The sequence below is a fragment of the Lucilia cuprina genome, chromosome X, assembly GCF_022045245.1.
Source record: "Lucilia cuprina isolate Lc7/37 chromosome X, ASM2204524v1, whole genome shotgun sequence".
NCBI lineage: Eukaryota > Metazoa > Arthropoda > Insecta > Diptera > Calliphoridae > Lucilia > Lucilia cuprina.
Window position 1 is genome coordinate 9,480,277 of NC_060949.1, and position 19,371 is coordinate 9,499,647.

Consider the following 19,371-nt stretch of genomic DNA (forward strand, 5'->3'; position numbering starts at 1 on the left):
TTTCCTTTAATTATAGAATATATCATAAAAAATGTATTTCCGATACTATATATATTGTTTGGCCGATTTGTGGAAAATATCATTCCGTTTTTATAAATGTTTTTTTTTTACATTTTTGGTATTTTATAGGAGCTTTAAGATTTTCCTCCATTTATACTTATATAAAACTTATTTGTGCCAATTTTTAGAGAGATGGCAGAATATTTGACGTAATTATGACATAAAAAGTTCAAATCGGGAGGTACGGTTGTATGGGGGCTAGGTGAAATAATGGACCGATTTCAACCATTTTCAATAGGCTTCGTCCCTGTGCCAAAAAATATGCTTGGTCCAAATTTCATCAAGTTATCTTGAAAATTGCGGCCTGTACCTTGCGCACAAGGTTTACATGGACAGCCAGCCGGACAGACGGACGGACGGACATGTCTTAATCGACTCAAAAAATGATTCTGAATCGATCGGTATACTTTAAGGTGGGTATTCGACCAATATTTTTGTATGTTACAAACATAATACCCTCCCCAGTATAGTGGTGTAGGGTATAAAAAACCATAGGGTTGTAAATTGCTAAGTTATTTATTAAATCTCAACAAGAAATGTTTACAATTATTTTCGTTGTCTATTTGATTGTTTCTTTTAGGTAGGCATTTTAATCATTTATATCAAAAAGCAGAGTGTTTTCATGACAATTTAGAAACTTTCTGCTTAAAAATTGACTACGTGTTTGCAGATCGCATAAAAGTCCAATCTTATAAAAAAATTTATTCCTAAATATGAAACAAATGGATAACACAAGTGAATGTATGTGCTTAAATATTTTACCCAAAAATATATTTAAAAATAATTTTACTTGTATTTGTTTTTGTATTTGGTAAAGAGATTATGGCTTGTGAAAAACTTACTTCTGTTAAATTTCATCGCTATACTCGTATTTTTAAGGCAGTAATGAGCGTTAAAGTATTGTTACAATTTTGGTACACTATGATTATTCGTCAAATTAAAATAAGCTGTTGTGGTATGTAATCTAAATAACAAAATAGTCGATACCAAATTAAAAAAACTGGATTTTGGACTACGTGACTTTTGCCACGTAGGCAGAATTAATTAAAAAAAAAACTAAAGAAAACAATTAAAGAGGAGAGAAAAGGAAAAAACAACTGATACCGCATACTATATATTGTTTAAGAAATACTGTATAATTTAAAACAAAATAACTAAAAAGGCACCATCGAGAGAATAGAAATATTTTGGGAACCATTATAAAACATAACAAAGATTTTTTGAAGCTGGGTTAAAATATTTAATTTAACATGAAGAATCGTGTTCCCATACGATATTTTCTTTAAAACTGTCCAGCTCACGAATGGACAACACTTAATCGAAAATATTTTGGGTAACATCATATTACATAAGAGCGAATATTATGAGGGGGGTAACTCAAGCAACATTTTTTGTGAGTCGGTCTAATGTACATATATTACTTTTTTTGTTAAATCATTTATTTTTTCTACTATTTATACCCTACACCACTATAGTGGGGAGGGTATTATACGTTTGTGCTGATGTTTGTAACATACAAAAATATTGGTCCAATACCTTAAAGTATACCGATCGATTCAGAATCATTTTTTGAGTCGATTAAGACATGTCCGTCCGTCCTTCCGTCTGCCCGGCTGGCTGTCCATGTAAACCTTGTGCGCAAGGTACAGGCCGCAATTTTCAAGATAATTTGATGAAATTTGGAACAAGCATGTTTTTTGGCATGAAGTCTATTGAAAATGGTTGAAATCGGTCCATTATTTCACCTAGCCCCCATACAACCGTACCTCCCGATTTGAACTTTTTATGCTATAATTACGTCAAATATTCTGCTATCTCTCTAAAAATTGGCACAAATAAGTTTTATATAAGTATAAATGATACTGCAGATTTTCGTAAGGATCGGCCTTTATTTGACCCTAGCCCCCATACAAACCCCCCTTCAAAAATGACTTAAACGTCTAAAATTGACTTGTAACCATTTGTATCGCAATGAAACTCAACAAAACTAACTGTTATTTAAAAATATATCCTTTTCCCAAATTTACCGAGGATCGGCCCATATTTGACCTATATAAAGTCTCATTTAGAAATTTTAGTTTTTTTTATTTATAAATGGCTTAAATATTTTGGAATTATGGTAATATTCAACATAAAAGTTTCTTTACAAAAAATAAAAATTTTATAAAAAGTAAAAATTAAATGGGTATTATAGGGTCGGCCATGCCCGACTTTATTTTCCTACTTGTTTTGCTTTTAACTTTGGTTTATATATTGTTCAATAAAATTTTCTTAACATTTAATTTAATTTTAATATTTTTATTTGACAACATAAGCACTTTAAAGGGAACCACAATTTGATTTGTTGAAATCAGTTTTTAGAGGACCCCTGATATCGGCGAGATCCGAATATTTAATAATTCTGTTAGACATGCTTTCGGGAAGATTGCTATTTAAAATCAGCAAAATCGGTAAATAAATAGATATAAGCAAAAATTCGAGACAACCTTTGAAAATTTTAATCAAGAAAAAAAAAAGATTTTTCTTACTTTGATAAATAAGCAAGAACAAACCCAGCTAGCATTTGGAAGATTGTTGGATGATTAATCAGTAAACTGAGTATGCCCTAGCGCCCTCGAAATTGAGGGCAATATCAACCTCAATGAACTCTCCTTACCTTTGGGAAATTTAAAGGGCAAAACACCAGGATTAGATAGAATTTCATATCCAATGCTGAAAATGCTTACACATAACATGAAATTTAGAATTTTAGGTTTATTTAACAACATATTTTAAAATTATATTCCCCAACAATTCAAAACCATTGTCGTTATACCCATACCTAAACCCGGTAAAGACTTGACTATATTAAACTCTTATCGCCCTATTTCATTAAATCCTTGTTTATCAAAAGTCCTGGACAAAATTGTTTGTTTGTGGAAACAAACCACCATAACCCATTTCCACAAACAAACTTCTAAATAACCGACAATTTGGATTCAGAAGGGGTACCTCGAAAACTGACAGTCTACTATATGTTGACTATCAGATTGCAAATTGACTTTCGTTACGAAAACATATTACTATTATATCTCTAGATTTCGAACGAGCATTCGACAAAATTGGCATTCATTCGATACTTAACCAGCTCTCGGAATGGAAAGTCGGTCCTAATATTATGAGATATATAGCAAATTTCATGACTAAAAGGAAAATAATAGTCCGAGTAGATAATTGTTATTCTCAACTTTTTTAAACATTTTTATACAACACCAACACACCCTTAAATCAATTGGGAAAAAAGTGATGAAGTCTAGAAAAATACCCAAGGTACCATATGTCTTATACAGGATTATACGGAATTGTTTGAAATTGAATATACCGTTAAAAACCGATACGTATAAATGTAGGCAATTCCCTCCTTGGTCATTTGAAGGACATCATTTAATACCTACCTACATCAGTGGTCAAAACCCGACACGAGCATATCTCAATACAAAGTGATGTTTGCAATAGTTAAGGACGAACTTAAAGATCATAATTTCCTTTTCACTGATGGGTCAAAAACCGATACATCTACAACATACAGCATTACAACGGAAAATAAGATTTCAAATCTTCCAACCCATACCTCAATCTATGCGGCGGAACTTATAGCCATTTATAAAGCAATCTCATATGTTAAGGGAAAAACAAGAGTTACTAGATTGGACTGTATAAAATTTCAAAGACTACGCTTAGGTCATACAAGGTTAACACATGAGTCATTAATGAATCCTAACATTACAAACTTTTACCAGTGTAATATCACACTTCCTATAAGCCATTCACACTTTCTTTGCGATTGCTCGGAAATTGCGAATTCCAGAAGAATATTTTTTCAAGATTCTAATCCCTTATATCCATTACTCCATCCATCCACACAAAATATAACACTAATAATCAAATTTTTAAAGAAATCATTTATTTATAATTTAATTTAAATCAACGTTTATATTTACAAACATATAAAACAAAATCTATTTAAGACTTATTGAGCGGAGGGCCTACGTTGCTATTGCTCTTTTTATACCCTTCACCTTCGTGAGAAGGGTATATATAAGTTTGTCATTCTGTTTGTAATTTCTATAATATAATTTTCCGACCCTATAAAGTATATATATTCTGGATCCTTATAGATAGCGGAGTTGATTAAGCCATGTCCGTCTGTCTGTTGAAATCAGTTTTTAGAGGACCCCAGATATCGGAGAGATCCGAATCTTCAATAATACTTTTAGACATGCTTTCAAGAAGATCGCTATTTAAAATCAGCAAAATCGGTCGGTAAATAACGGAAATATGAGCAAAAATCCGAGACAACCTCTGAAAATTTCATCAAAAAATTGTTATAAAAGCAACAACAACACTGTATATAGAAAAAGATTTACACGTGTGTGTATAGATGTATTTGGTTTTATTCAGCTGTGTATTTTCTACTAAAATACACAGCAAAAAAATATGATTTGCATTTTTTGTTAAAATAAAATAATTTTCCATTTTGTTTTGCAAATATATTTTTTAATGAATAGAAAAATGTATTTAAAACGTTTTCAATTATATGAGAGTAGATTGTGAGTTATTGTACAATAATTTTTATGCGAATAATGTAAGTTTGAAATTTAAAACTAACACAAATTTTTTCCAAGTGCTTTTTAAAACAATTTTTTTACGATAAACAAAAACAAAATCTACGTCTCGTCAATGTTTACCAGCAATGAATACGAAAGTGTTGTTGTTTTACTCTTGCTTGTATACTGTTAAGAACAACAACAACGTATTGCTATTATTAAGCGCATATAAGTATATAGAAAACACACTTTCTATGGCTAAGCGCATTTACAAAAACAAAAGAGTACCAAGTGCATAGGGCTTGGGCACCCTTGGTTTGGATGCTGTTGGCGTCATTGCGTTGTTATTTTTGTTTTTCTGTGTTTTTCGTTATGTATGTTTAGATGTCCGTTGGTTTAGATGCCTTGTTTATTTTGTGTTTTATTTCATTTAGCGTTGTTGTTGTTGTTCTCATTGTTTAGCTTTTGATGTAATAATAATGTAGTCGGGAAAAAATTTAAAATTTATAAAATATGTTTAAAACACACTATGGTGAAGGGTATATAAGATTCGGCACAGCCGAATATAGCACTCTTACTTGTTCTATGTTTATTTTGTATTTTGTAATTATAAAATAAATAATAAATAAATAAATAAATAAATAAATAAATAAATAAATAAATAAATAAATAAATAAATAAATAAATAATATAGGTTTAATTATCTTCTACGGAAGATAATCACTAAACTGATTTATTTGAAAAAATTATAACAAAATGTATACCAATCATAAATAGGTTATCCAGGTGATTGAAATATGATTGTTTAAAAATTTTGTTTGTAGTTAAATTTCGCGCAGGCGGAAGATAAAAACTGTTTTCTGTTGTATTGTATTTGTCTGTAACAAACACAAAAATTACTCAGAAAAGACTCAAAAATGAATATATGATTCGGAAATAACGCAAAAACGACCAGTTATTTAGCTCATTAATGACTCAAAAAAGATTAAAAAATGAGTCATAACTGATCAGAAGTGGGGTTCATAAATGGCTCATTTAGAAGAGTAGCGGGTAGGGTACCATTTTCTCCCGACGAATGTATCATTTATGATCAGAAAATGAGCGCATATATGATCATTTTAATCGTGCAGAAGAGTCATAAATGACTCGAATGTGATCAAAAATTTCAAAAAATGGTAGCTGGGACACTGTGAATTGGAAAAAGAGATGTGCATTTGTGTGTAGATGTATTTGGTTTTGTATGTTTGGATACTGTTGGCTTCATTGAGAATTCTGAATTCTGTTCTTATATTTGGAGCAGACGTCGGCGCTAGTATTGTTCTGAATACGATGATTTTCGGCAGTTTACATGTATACAGCACGATCGCATACGAACTTCTCAAAAAGAGCGTCAAAAATACAAATAATTTATTTAGTTGCTTGGTAGCATTCAACAAAGTAGGTCGATGTCACTTTGTTTCAGAAATTGCAAACGCAATTTGAAAAAAACAAAAACAAGAGCATAATTTACAAAAACAACATACACCCTAAAAAATTTTCTAGAATGCATAACAATGAAAGTAAATAAGATCGTTCTTATTTGATCCTCTTTTTGTATATTTTAATTTGAAATGTTCTTTCTATGTGAAGAAAGGATCATTCTTATGTCCATTGATTATATTTTGTTTATAAATATCCCCAATTTATTGTAGTGCAATTTAGTCTTCAAAATTGAAAATATCAAAATATTTTTTTTCAAGTAAGGTATTTTTTTGGAAGTAAGGTATTGCCAAAGACTCTTCTAGATGTAACTAGGAAGTCACTTTTTGAAGTGCCTACTTAGTATCATCTAGAAGTGTTCTTATTTTATCTTCTAGAAGATGAATTTTCTCTTCTTCTAGAAGAAGAGTCTTCTCGTCTTCTAGAAGATGAGTTTTCTCTTCTTCTAGAAGATGAGTATTCTCGTCTTCCAGGAGATGAGTTTTCTCTTCTTCTATTTGTATACTTACCAAAATAAAATCTATAAAATAAATCTAAATAAAATGAAATTTTATAGTTTTTATTGAAATAATTAAAATTAAAATAGTAGAAAAAATAATTGATTTAACAAAAAAAGTAATATATGTACATTAGACCGACTCACAAAAAAAAAGGTGCTCGAGTTACCCAATCATAATATTCGCTCTTGTGTAATGATGTTACCCAAAATATTTTCGGTTAAGTGTTGTCCATTTGTGAGCTGGACAGTTTTAAAGAAAATATCGTATGGGAACACGATTCTTCATGTTAAATTAAATATTTTAACCCAGCTTCAAAAAATCTTTGTTATGTTTTATAATGGTTCCTAAAATATTTCTAGTCTCTCGATGGCCGTTTGAGCTGAACCGGTTGCAAAAAAGTCCCTTTTAGTTATTTTGTTTTAAATTATATAGTATTTCTTAAACAATATATATAGTATGTGGTATCAGTTCAAAGTTTTTTTGAAGCCAAGTGTAGTGGTGCGCAAAATTAGCAAAATTGTGCATACATTTTATTTTTCTTAGTGAAAAACATAAAAATTTTAAATATTTTGGAATATGACAATTATAAGCAAACGGTATTTATGATTAATACATCATTGGACGCGACATTAAAATACCTTTTAAACGATACCCCGTATTGGATATTTTGTTTCAAAACAAACAAAAATTAAAAAAAATAATTCCAAAATACCTTTTTTTAATTTGGTAGATTTAAAATATTTTGGGAATCATCTAAAACAAAGCAAGTAACATTTTGAGAGGGGTAACAAGAACACGTTTTTGCTTTCCATACAGAGTGAGTCGGTCTAATGTACATATGTATCAAAAATTTAGAATAATTACCTTATAATAAGATAATTTTCAGGAAATCTGTATTAATATTCCAACTGCTGACTGGTATACTTCCAAAAATTGTAAAACGTTGGACTCTAAAATATTTTTGTAATTCTTCATAAATTTTATGATCAATCCTTCAAATTGTAAGAGTTATATTTTGGAACGCATTAATCCTTCAACAAAATAAATAAAAATAATGTTATAAATAATATTGAATATACATACTTTTGTATTTATTGAAATTACCTCTTATACTTTAGGAAGCAATAAAATAGGATTCTCTTATGTCCAATTTAAAATTTAAACTGTCAGATCCATTTTTTACATTTTCTGCAAATAATCGACATTTTCAATGGAACCGCGTGATGAAATAAGACATATATAACTTATCAGATCCCTTTTTAACATTTTAATTCGGTTAGAAGTATTTTAATAGGGGATACATTATTAGCTACTACTTTCTAAAAAAATAAAATAATTAAAATTTAATTAATTAATTTATTGTTTTTAAACAATAAAAACATTACCTTTCATGAACATTTTTTAAATAACTTGGAATTAAACCATCTATAAAGATTGGAAATTACGAGGCATGGATTTAAAATTATTTACAGTCACTAACACTAATACTGCAATACTATTTTGCTCTCTTCTAATTAAGGAGTTATACACGTTCAAAAACTATCTACTTAGGTTTAATATCTTGGGAACGGCATGCTCAATATTAAGAATATTAGTGTCATATGATAGGTCATAGAAAGACCTGGTGTTAATAACTAAAAAAGTACCTATAATTATAATAATTAAATCCAAAGCTATATAAAAATTAATAAAATTGTATTTATTTAAAAAAGGTGTGTTTAAAAATATCTGATTTCAATATTAAATATCTTATATGGGCAATTTCGTGTCGAGTGACCCAAGTCAAAAAATAATTTATGTATAAAACAGTAATATTAATTTCAATATAATGATTCCAGATAGCGTTTGAATACTTTAAGTAAAAATTTTAATGTATTTTGTTTTTGTTACGATAATGAAATACAAATAAAATTTTAGCTCAAAGTGATCATTCGTAATCTAGAAACAGGACCTAAACGCGCTAATAGTTTAAAAAATATTGAAATATAAGATTTAACTCAAATAAATCTAAATAGGTTAAAAATGCAATGTTCATCAAATGAAAGACGAAACGTACAACTTGAAAAAGTCTTTAAATGCTTATAACTCCTAAACCAATTAAGATATTAGACTTCGTTTAAAAATATTGGAAATGAAAGCCGTTTAGAGTTGTTAACTTATTCCTAAAATAGTATTTTAATGTAAAATATGACAACTTACTTATTAATTTAATTTATATAATCCTTGAAGATAATTACTTTTTGGTATATTTAATAAACTTCGCCAATTAACAAAAACTTATTAAATGTTTATTAACAGTTGACTTTTAACACAACACTGTCATATTGTTTTTTATTACTTAAGATTCACATTATATTAATTACACTATTTTTCTATGAACTTTAAATTCAATAACTCATTTAAGTTTAACAATGAATAATTAAAACTAAACATGACTGGACAAAACACAAAACATCACTGAACTTAGCAAAATTTCTGCATTATTTATTTTTATTTTTTTCGCGTTCACGCTAAAAAATGGAGTATTTATATTTTTTTGTTTTTGTACTCTTCTTACTTTCATCCGGAAGTAACCTAAAACTATACTTTCAGACGGCGAAAACTAGAAATCAATGTATTTTGTTTTTGTAAAATGTGTGCTCTCGTCTGACAATCGTCCAGAAGTGACTAAAATCCACACTTCCAGATGAATAAAATACAACATTAATGTGAACACTCTTCAAAATGTCTTCCAGAAGTGACATAAACATACAAATCAAGAAGATACAAATTAGGAAACAATGTATTTTGTTATTGTAAAATGTGTGTTCTCATCCAACTCTCATACAGAAGTCACTAAAACGTATACTTCCAGATGAAAAAAGTTTAACAGTCATGTTTTTTTGTTTAAGCAAAATGGATGCACTCTTCTAATTATCAGCCGGAAGTAACTTAAAAGTGTATTTCTAGGAGACGAAAATTCGAAATCAATGTATTTTGTTTTTGTAAAATGTGCGTTCTCGTCTGACAATCGTCCAGAAGGGTTTCTGACGTGGCATCTGGGGTGATGCGCAATAGTTTTGTCTTCTAAATGTTTGAAGGGTATACGCCGGTGTATGATTTGGATGTAGGTTGGTTTTATTGCGTTGTTTATTTTGTTTTTGTTTTTCTATGTTTTTCGTTATGTATTCATTATACCCTACACCACTTTAGTGGTGTGCTGATTTTTGAAACTTTGTTACATGATCTTATATTGTCCCAGGGACGAAGCCTATTGAAAATAATTATCATCGGTCCATTATTTCACGTAGGCCCCATACAACTGAATCCGCCAACTGACAAAATGTATAAAACTAATACATAGTATGTTTAAAATACACTATGGTGAAGGGTATATAAGATTCGGCACAGTCAAATATAGTACTCTTACTTGTTTCTTGTATATTGTGAAATTTCTTCAGTTCTACGTGTAATTACTCAATTAGAATAAAATAGTTAAATTTAACGAAATTCCTTCAATTCTACAGGCCATTATATATGCATACATACCTTTAGCCATGTTGATGAAATATCTTCAATTTTAACTAAGTGATTTAGTTAAAATTAAAAAAGCGATTTAGTTAAAATTAACGAAATTTCTTCATAGCTACAGCCCTAATTCATTATTTCTTCTTTTTTTTGGATTTTATTTTTTCGGTTTTTTTTGTTTGGAAAGAAATTAAAAAATTTCTTCAAAATTGTATTCATATCGAGGATATGTATATTCTTTAAATTAACCACCTTTAAGGGAGTAAAATTAAATATTTAAGATGTAGATTTGAATAATTGCGATTTTACTAATTTACTACTTTTTTAACAAAATTACTGTTGATTTAACAAAATTTTGGACGTATATAGGGGAGCATTTCTTTTAAGGCATACGGTTTGATGGTGAGTATATGAGATTCGGTACAGCCGAATATAACACTCTCACTTGTTTAATTTTAAATACAGTAGCATGATGCAACTAATAAGGTGAAGACTTTTCTACAACAAATGCAACAATTCAAAAACAAAACGCTTTTTGTTGTTGTTAAATTATACCGAAAATTTAAAAAACAGCTGACTGAAGCGTAAACAGAAAGCAAGGAAATTTTTAAGATCGTTATGATTGAAGTGATAAATGTGAAAAAACTATCTTATCCACGATATGCAAGGATAGAGTTCAATATTGAACATGTATTTGAAATTATAATCTATGTCGCTGTAAAAATTAAGGCTTCTCTGCACAAAACTAATCCAAATTATGGAAAAACATACTTCATTTAACATTAGGTGAGGACCAGGATTCATCCATGCATTACATCAGAGTAATCCAGAAACTACTCCGTTGCTTAAATTATGAGAGTATATGATACACAACATGGTCATATGTAATGCAGGCTATGGACCATGTTGTTTTCCAAAAAAAAACTATGCACTCCAATAATATTTACAAGGGAGTAGTTTTGGGATTACCTAAATTGATGATGTTTAAATTAATCCATTATTCTTAATCACAATCAATTACTCAGTAAGATATTTAATGTCGAAGTTTCAAGTCACTTTTTTATAACATTAAAGCGCGTAACAGTTGTAAATTTTCATTACAATAGAGAATCTGGAAATTATTACAATTACACTCTCCACCACCATCAGTGGTGATAGAGGGTATATATAAGTTTGTCATTCCGTTTGTAACACTGAGAAATATTCATCTAAAACAATACAAAGCATATATATTCTTGATCCTTATGAAATTCTGAGTCGATCTAGATATGTCCGTTTGTCTGACTGTATAAAACACGCATACATTAAAACGAAACAACGGAACTCCATAAAATTCACCCATAATATTCACTGTAATTCTAAGCAATTTGGTATTGAAAACCAGCAATATCGGTGAAATAGTTTCAGAGTAATGAATAAAAATTTAAGACAACCGCAAAAAAGGCGATTTTTCACATACTTATTTACACTTTTTACAAAAACTACTGCAGATAAACTGATGAGTTTTGACAGAGATACAACTCTTAGCGCCAGGATCAACAATGTTAAAAATTGGAAAAATCGGTTCACAATTTCATATACCTCCCATACAAATCTACGTATTCCCGTAAAATGTGTTTTCTGTTAATAACTTCCGTTAGAACGTCGAAATCTTTACAAAGTTTTACAAGTTAAAGTTTTATGTCAATAGAAATCATACCAAGGAAGACATTTTTCCATCGGTCTATATTTGGTCACAGCTCCCATACAATATCACTTAAACGCCGATAACTCATTACCTAATAAAGATATTGTGTCAAAACTTTCCACAAATATTACCTTTGTATACAGAAATTTGACCGTAAAATTTTTCTTCTTATCGGTCCACAATTGGTCATAGCTTCAATACAAGGTCACCTCCAGAAAATCACTTAAACGACCATAACTCTACTAAATTAAGATATCCATATAAAATTTGGTGCAAGTATTGCCCATATGCACAGAAATATTATATATACTGTGGAAGATTTGTTTCGATCGGTCCATAATTGGTCGTAGCTCCCATACAAGGTCCCCACCCGAAAACCACTTAAACGCACATAACTCATTACTAAATTAAGATATTATGACAATCACTTAAACGCCTATAACTCATTACTAAATTAGGATATCTATATAAAATTTGGTACAAGTATTGCTCACGTATACAGAAATACTGTTTTGAAAGTTTTTTGGGTTGGTCCATAATTTTTCATATCTCCCATACAAGGTCACCTCCCGAAAATCACTTAAACGCCCATAACTGATTACTTAATTAAGATATCTATTTATTGCTCACATGCACAAAAATGTAGCTATAAAAGTTTTTTCGGGTCGGTCCATAATTTTTCATAGGTTCCCTCCCAAAAATCACTTAAGGGCGCATAACACATTACTAAATTAAGATATCCACAAATTTAGCACAAATATTGCTCTTATATACATAAATTACAATATTAAATTGGTCCATATTTGGTCATAACTCTCATACTAGGTCCACTCCAAAAATCACTTAAATACTCAATATTCATTACCAAATAATGATATAGATACAGAATTTTGAAATTTTGTGTTTATATACAAAAACCTCTAAAATGCACATTACTTATTACCAAATAAAGCTATTGATACAAAATTTGCACATATATTAGTTTTGTATACAAAAATTATATATTATGATTATTTCACGATCAGTTTATAACATGAGTGCTGTGATAAACCTCCTTGTGGTTGAGCGGATATAGCACACTGGTCTTCGCCGGATTGGGGGGGTTGTTTTTCCGCAGATTTTCACAATTAACAAATTCGTGCCATATAAATTAAAAAAAAGTATTCTTGTTCTTATCGTCTGGTGTATTTAGCGGACTGACTTTGGACAATCGGACAAAGATGACACAATTTATTTCAGTGGACTTAAGTCTCCAGGATTAGATGGAAAGTTCATGTACAGGCTACCCTCCCAATATGACTGATATCAGTCATACGTGACATGATTCTTGCCTGTTAAAAAAGTTCAAAAAAATTTAAATGATATCCCAAAAAAAATTGGACTATTAGTTTTCTTAAGTCCTGCTACATATCAACCTATTTGAATATTGTTTACCACATCTTCAAAGAATTTTCATATAAAGTTCATAACATTTATTTATAAATCACGTTTTTTTAAATACTAACAATTTAGTTTTACTCCCCAAAAATACAGATTAATCAGGAAAATCATAATTGAATAATTATATAATACTTTACAATAAAACTGAATAATTAATAATAGAATTTACAAATATCTAACAATAATTATACATAAAAAAATTAGGAATAGCTTTTAAATATATAAGGATTTTAAATATGGTGTTTACGCCAAGATTATTTTACATGTATTAAAATATTTTATTCATATCTTTAACCGATATTTAATAATTATTTAAATATTATATATTTTTTAAGATATGAGCATATATTTATATTTTGTTTTTCCGTTTTTTTTTCTTTTCTTTTTTTTTTGATTTATTTTAGTTATTGTTTTGTTTAGTTATCTATAAAATATAAACAATTACATGTCAGACTATTTAATTGATTATTTATTTATATATTTATTTATTTTATTTTATTTTATTTTATTTATTTATTTATTTATTTATTTATTTATTTATTTATTCATTAATTTATTCATTTGTTTTATTTATTTTATGTATTTCATTTAGTTTATTTAAGTATTTAGAGACAATTATGTTAAGTATCAACAATTGTATTTATTATCTATTTTATCATTTATTTTATTTATTTATTTATTTATTTAGAGACAATAATTGCAGTAACTCGATGAGCCACCCACCATCACAATTTGATTTTATGAGCTTTTTGATTTGCTAGAAACCATATCTTTTGTCTCTAAGAGGATTTTTATGGTTATATATGGTATTTTGCGATATAAGGGTCATGCTTCTTTTTCTATTTAAACTATTTGTAAGAAATTTTATTTCAATAACTCGATATGCCACATATATTTTTTTTACTTTATAAAGAAGTCCTTTATAATGATGAAGATAAAGCGGAATTGTTGTTGTGATAAAACAAGATAAGACAAGTATTATAACACTATGAAAAAAATATATTTGTCAAAATCTTGAGAGATATAAATTTTTGAAATAAAAGTGGCTTACCATGTTACTGCACAAAAATTATTTCATTTATAATTATGTTGTTTTGTTTATAAATTAAATTTTATCTTATATAAAGTTCCAACTATATGCATAATATAAAGACATACTAAATTACTAAAGACATTTACAGAAACCTTTTTCAAGCAATGGAAATTTCTAAAATTGATTGAAATTAGTTCGGATGTTTGAAACGGCAATCAAGAAGCAAAATTTTAACTGTGCTGAAAAAACGCAAGTCTATCACAAATTTAAATCTGAATATTAAGTGCAACACCCAAACCAATGCAATGTTTTTTGTCATTATATTTACAATATTTTTTGCCTATACCAAATCATACTGCAGGACCTGTTTTTGCTGTAGAATAATTAAGCTGTATTAAGCCCAATTTATTCTCATATATAAAATAACTAAAAATATACCGAAATATTAATTTCATATTGAAAATAAAATTTATATATACTTTGTAGCAAGAACATGATAAGCCACTTTGAAAATGTACTAGAACTTGGTTTTTAAAAATAAAATATTCAATTATTTCTAGGCAGTAACTTGATAAGCCACAATTTTTTGCTAAAACAGTGCTTTCCACTGTATTTATGATTTTCATCTATTGGCATCCGATAGCTATCGACCTTATATGATCATTTAGCGTGTTACAAGTACAAATTTAAAAATTCCTATTTTTTGAGAATTTTTTTAAACTTTAATGTCGATTTACTCAAAATTTTATTTCTGTGGCATACCGAGTTTCTGCAATAAGCCCTTGAATTATGTTAAGTATCAACAATTGTATTTATTATCTATTTTATCATTTATTTTATTTATTTGGTAACAATTATGTTACTTATTAACAATTGTATTACTTGTTTTATTATTTATTGTTTTATCTAGTAACATTTAATTCCAATCAGATCGTTTGATTGATTAAATCAAATTATCATAGATGTATGTGATAGTGAAATAAATGTTCGTACTACGCACGTACGATTATTAAATGTCGTTTTCATTTAATTCTACTATTTCTTTTTTCTACTTTCAATAAGTAAGTTATGTATTATTTCCAGTTACAATTTATTAGATTTCAGTTTTGTTAATTTTAAAAATAAAAATATAATTATAATAAAAAATACTGAATAATAGGTATTAAGGATTATTTTTTTTATCAATTAGTATAAATTTATGTATATTTAACTTTAAATGTTAGTTTTTTTTGCTTGATTTCTACCTTTTCTTTTAATTTAGGGACTATTGAAACATATACATATATACACCTGTGACTCATATAATAATGATATATAAAAATTTTGTACAAGACTAGATTATTGGTTTCTACGATGTTATAATGTAATTCACATCAAGGTCAAAATATTGACCTCCTGTGAATGTCATACGAGATCACGTGTGTGACGTGTAACGGTAATTAGAGTATAACGGTATTTTCGGAATAATATTGAAACATATTTTTGGGTATTAAAGGTACTTATCTATTGTCCTTGCCCTGAATGAAAATCTCTATTGCTGACTCACCCTAATTTTGTTAACAAAAAGACTCACAGCCCTTGATTTTGAAAACATCAAAAAAAAAAAAACTCTTTTTATACAAATTGGCTTGTAATTGACAAAGTTAACAAAAATTAAACAAAAGTATATTAAATTTAACATTGCATATCTTTATTCTATAAATCAAAGTGGTGAATCTCAATTAATTTACATTTACGCATATCATTAATTTGTATTAATTTAGTACCCTTTGACTTATAAAATAAATGATTAAAAATAATTTAATGAAATTTTCTTTTGGTTACCATTGATATGTTTTAAATTACTTGCGAGATTCTTACCTTGTAGTGGTGTACATTATGGAGTTATTTAAACAAATCAATATTATTTAAATTCAAATATCACTTCCTTTTTTTTAAGGATTTATATTGAACACTGTTACAAAGTAACTTCATTTTATGCTTTTGATTGTTCTGACTTCTCAACATGTAATAAGCAATTGTAATCGTTACAAAAAAATATTAAAAATGCGTAATGCGCTAAATAAATATATTTTTGTGGGCCAAAAATATTCTTACAAATTTTACAATTATTTTTCGCGCAATAAGCTCAAAATTAAGGAATATTTGAGATGCATTTCGATAAAATTTAAGAAACTTATTTTATTTCTTTTTTTTTGACAAATTGTTTTGAGATCAGGATTTTCAATCAGGAAACTAAGGACCCTTTCAAAAGTTTTATTTTGTAAATTTTTATTAAAATATTTTTTTATTCGGATCATAAATGCATTTTATTGATTTTAAAAAATGAGTCCAGGTGACCAATCTAGGGGCTTTACCACTGGACTCCATTGGTGCTACGCAGTCTAAAGATTGTAAGTAAATACGAAAACACCTCAGCTCTATGTAAAATTTTGCTACGATATCTCCTATAGATAGATAGATAGATAGATAGTTAGTTAGATAGATAGATAGATAGATAGATAGATAGATAGATAGATAGATAGATAGATAAATAAATAGATAGGTAGATAGATATAAAAGATAGATAGATATAAAGGTTTCATAGTGTCAATGGACGTTATGACAATTTTTAAGTGTTATAATGTCCATTGACATTGTATCACTTTTAAAACATAACTGTATTCGAAAATTTGTAAAGAATTTAACGAAGGGACATTCTTACCCCCAAAGGAATTTATCCTAAATTTGGTGTATGTTGCATTTTGGTTTCCATTTAAAAAGTGTTCTGGATAGACGGCCTTCGGCCGGGCGCAGCGACGTCGGGCATGGCCGATCATATAATACCCTACACCAAGAGTATATTTTTAAAATTTTTACTTTTTATAAAGAAACTTTTATGGTGAATATTATTCCAAAATATTTAAGCAATTTATTGATAAAAAAAACTAAAATTTCTAAATGAGGCTTTATATAGGTCAAATATGGGCCGGTCCTCAGGAAATTTGGGAAAAGGACATATTTTTAAATAACAGTTAGTTTTGTTGAGTTTCATTGCGATATAAATGGTTACAAGTCAATTTTAGATGTTTTTGAAGGGGGGTTTGTATGGGGGCTAGGGTCAAATAAGGGCCGATCCTTACGAAAATCTGCAGTATCATTTATACTTATGTGAAACTTATTTGTGCTAATTTTTAGAGAGATAATAGAATATTTGACGTAATTATGGCATAAAAAGTTCAAATCGGGAGGTACGGTTGTATGGGGGCTAGGTGAAATAATGGACCGATTTCAATCATGTGCCAAATTTCATGAAATTATCTCTAAAATTGCGACCTGTATTTGATTACAAGTTTTACAAGCTCTATACGGGGGTTCAGTTGTGTGGGGGATAGGTGAAATAATGGACCGATGTTAATCATTTTCAACAGGCATTGTCTGCGGTATAATATAAGATCATGTGCCAAATTTCATTGAATTATCTCCAAAATTACGACCTGTAGTTTGATTACAATGTTTACAAGCCCTATTCGGGGGTACAATTATATGGGGGCCAGGAGAAAAATTAGGGGGCCGATTTTAACCATTTTTAATAGAGTTCGTCCCTGGGACATGGATCATGTACCAAATTTCATTCAATTATCTTCAAAATTGCACCTTGTAGTTTGATTACAAGGTTTCATGGACGGACAGACGGACGGACATAGCTAAATCGAATCAGAAAATAATTCTGACCCGATTGGTATACTTTAAGGTGGGTATAGGACCACTATTATTGCGCGTTACAAACATCAGCACAAACCCAATAAAATTATTTTCATATATATAGTTGCATTTATATAAACTTACAATATAGTATGTGATGGACTTTAAGGGCTTATAAATTTTTTTTATAAAATTTTTTTTAAAAAAATTTATCAATATTTGTTAGTGACAAATATTTTGCTTCAAACTTTTATTTTGATAAACGTGGAACCGCTTATATTGAAATAACGATGAAAAATAAAGTTTTTGCACCAAGTACGTGACTTTAGAATAACATCCAAATCAAATAAAAAATACCGTTAAGAAAACTCTATATTTTATCTTGACTCATGTAACATCAATTTCTCTTTAAGAATAGTAATAAGCTAAAAAAAATTTTAGATTGTAAAATTTGATTATTTCGTTTACTTTTTTAAAAAATTTAAAACAACTTTCAATGAAGTTTATTTTTTCAGTTTTGGTTTACCTCTTCATGGAATTGCCCATATGTATTTTGAAAATCCTTAAATCTTTCACACACATGCACATTATTAAATATCGTTAGAGCATATCATAGGGCGCTATAAAAATATAAAAGAAAATGGAAAATGGGGTTTGTAATGTTCAATAAATCTTGGAATTTTTACAGATTTAAGCTGTTTAAATCTTGGGGTTTTTCTATTTAAGACATGAGAAAACTTATTTCTACAAATATTTCATCATTAAAAAAAGTATTAATATAAAAGTAGCTATAAAAGTTCGGCTTAGCCGAATATAGCAGTCTAACTTGTTTTATATTGTTTTACACTCACTAATCTCTCACTTATGCTTACTATATATCAAAGGTTTGTTTTTGATTTATTAAATTTTAAATTAACACAATTTGTTACAAAATCTAAATTTCACAAGATATCACAATGAAATAGATATTTGCTGAAATGTGCAAAAACTTTTTCTTCTGAATTTTGAGATCAAGAATGTGTAACACTAAGAAATATTTATCTGAGACCCACCAAAGTATGTATATTCTGGGTCCTTGTGAAATTGTGAGTCGATTAAGCTATGTCTGTCTGTCTGCGTAAAACACGCTCACGTGAAAACTAAGCCAAGGAGATCAACCAAATTCACAGAAAATTTATTGTTATCCTAAGCATTTTAATATCGAAAATATGCAAAATCGGTTCACGACGTAAAAAGTAATGAGTAAAAATTTCAACTTCCTCGAAAAAATTACGTTTTCCACAATTTCCCCCCCATACAAAGGTATATATTCCCGGAAATTAGTTTATCGTAAAAAAAATTTATATATGTCAATATAATACAAAAAGAAATCATACTACCAAACAATATTTGCAT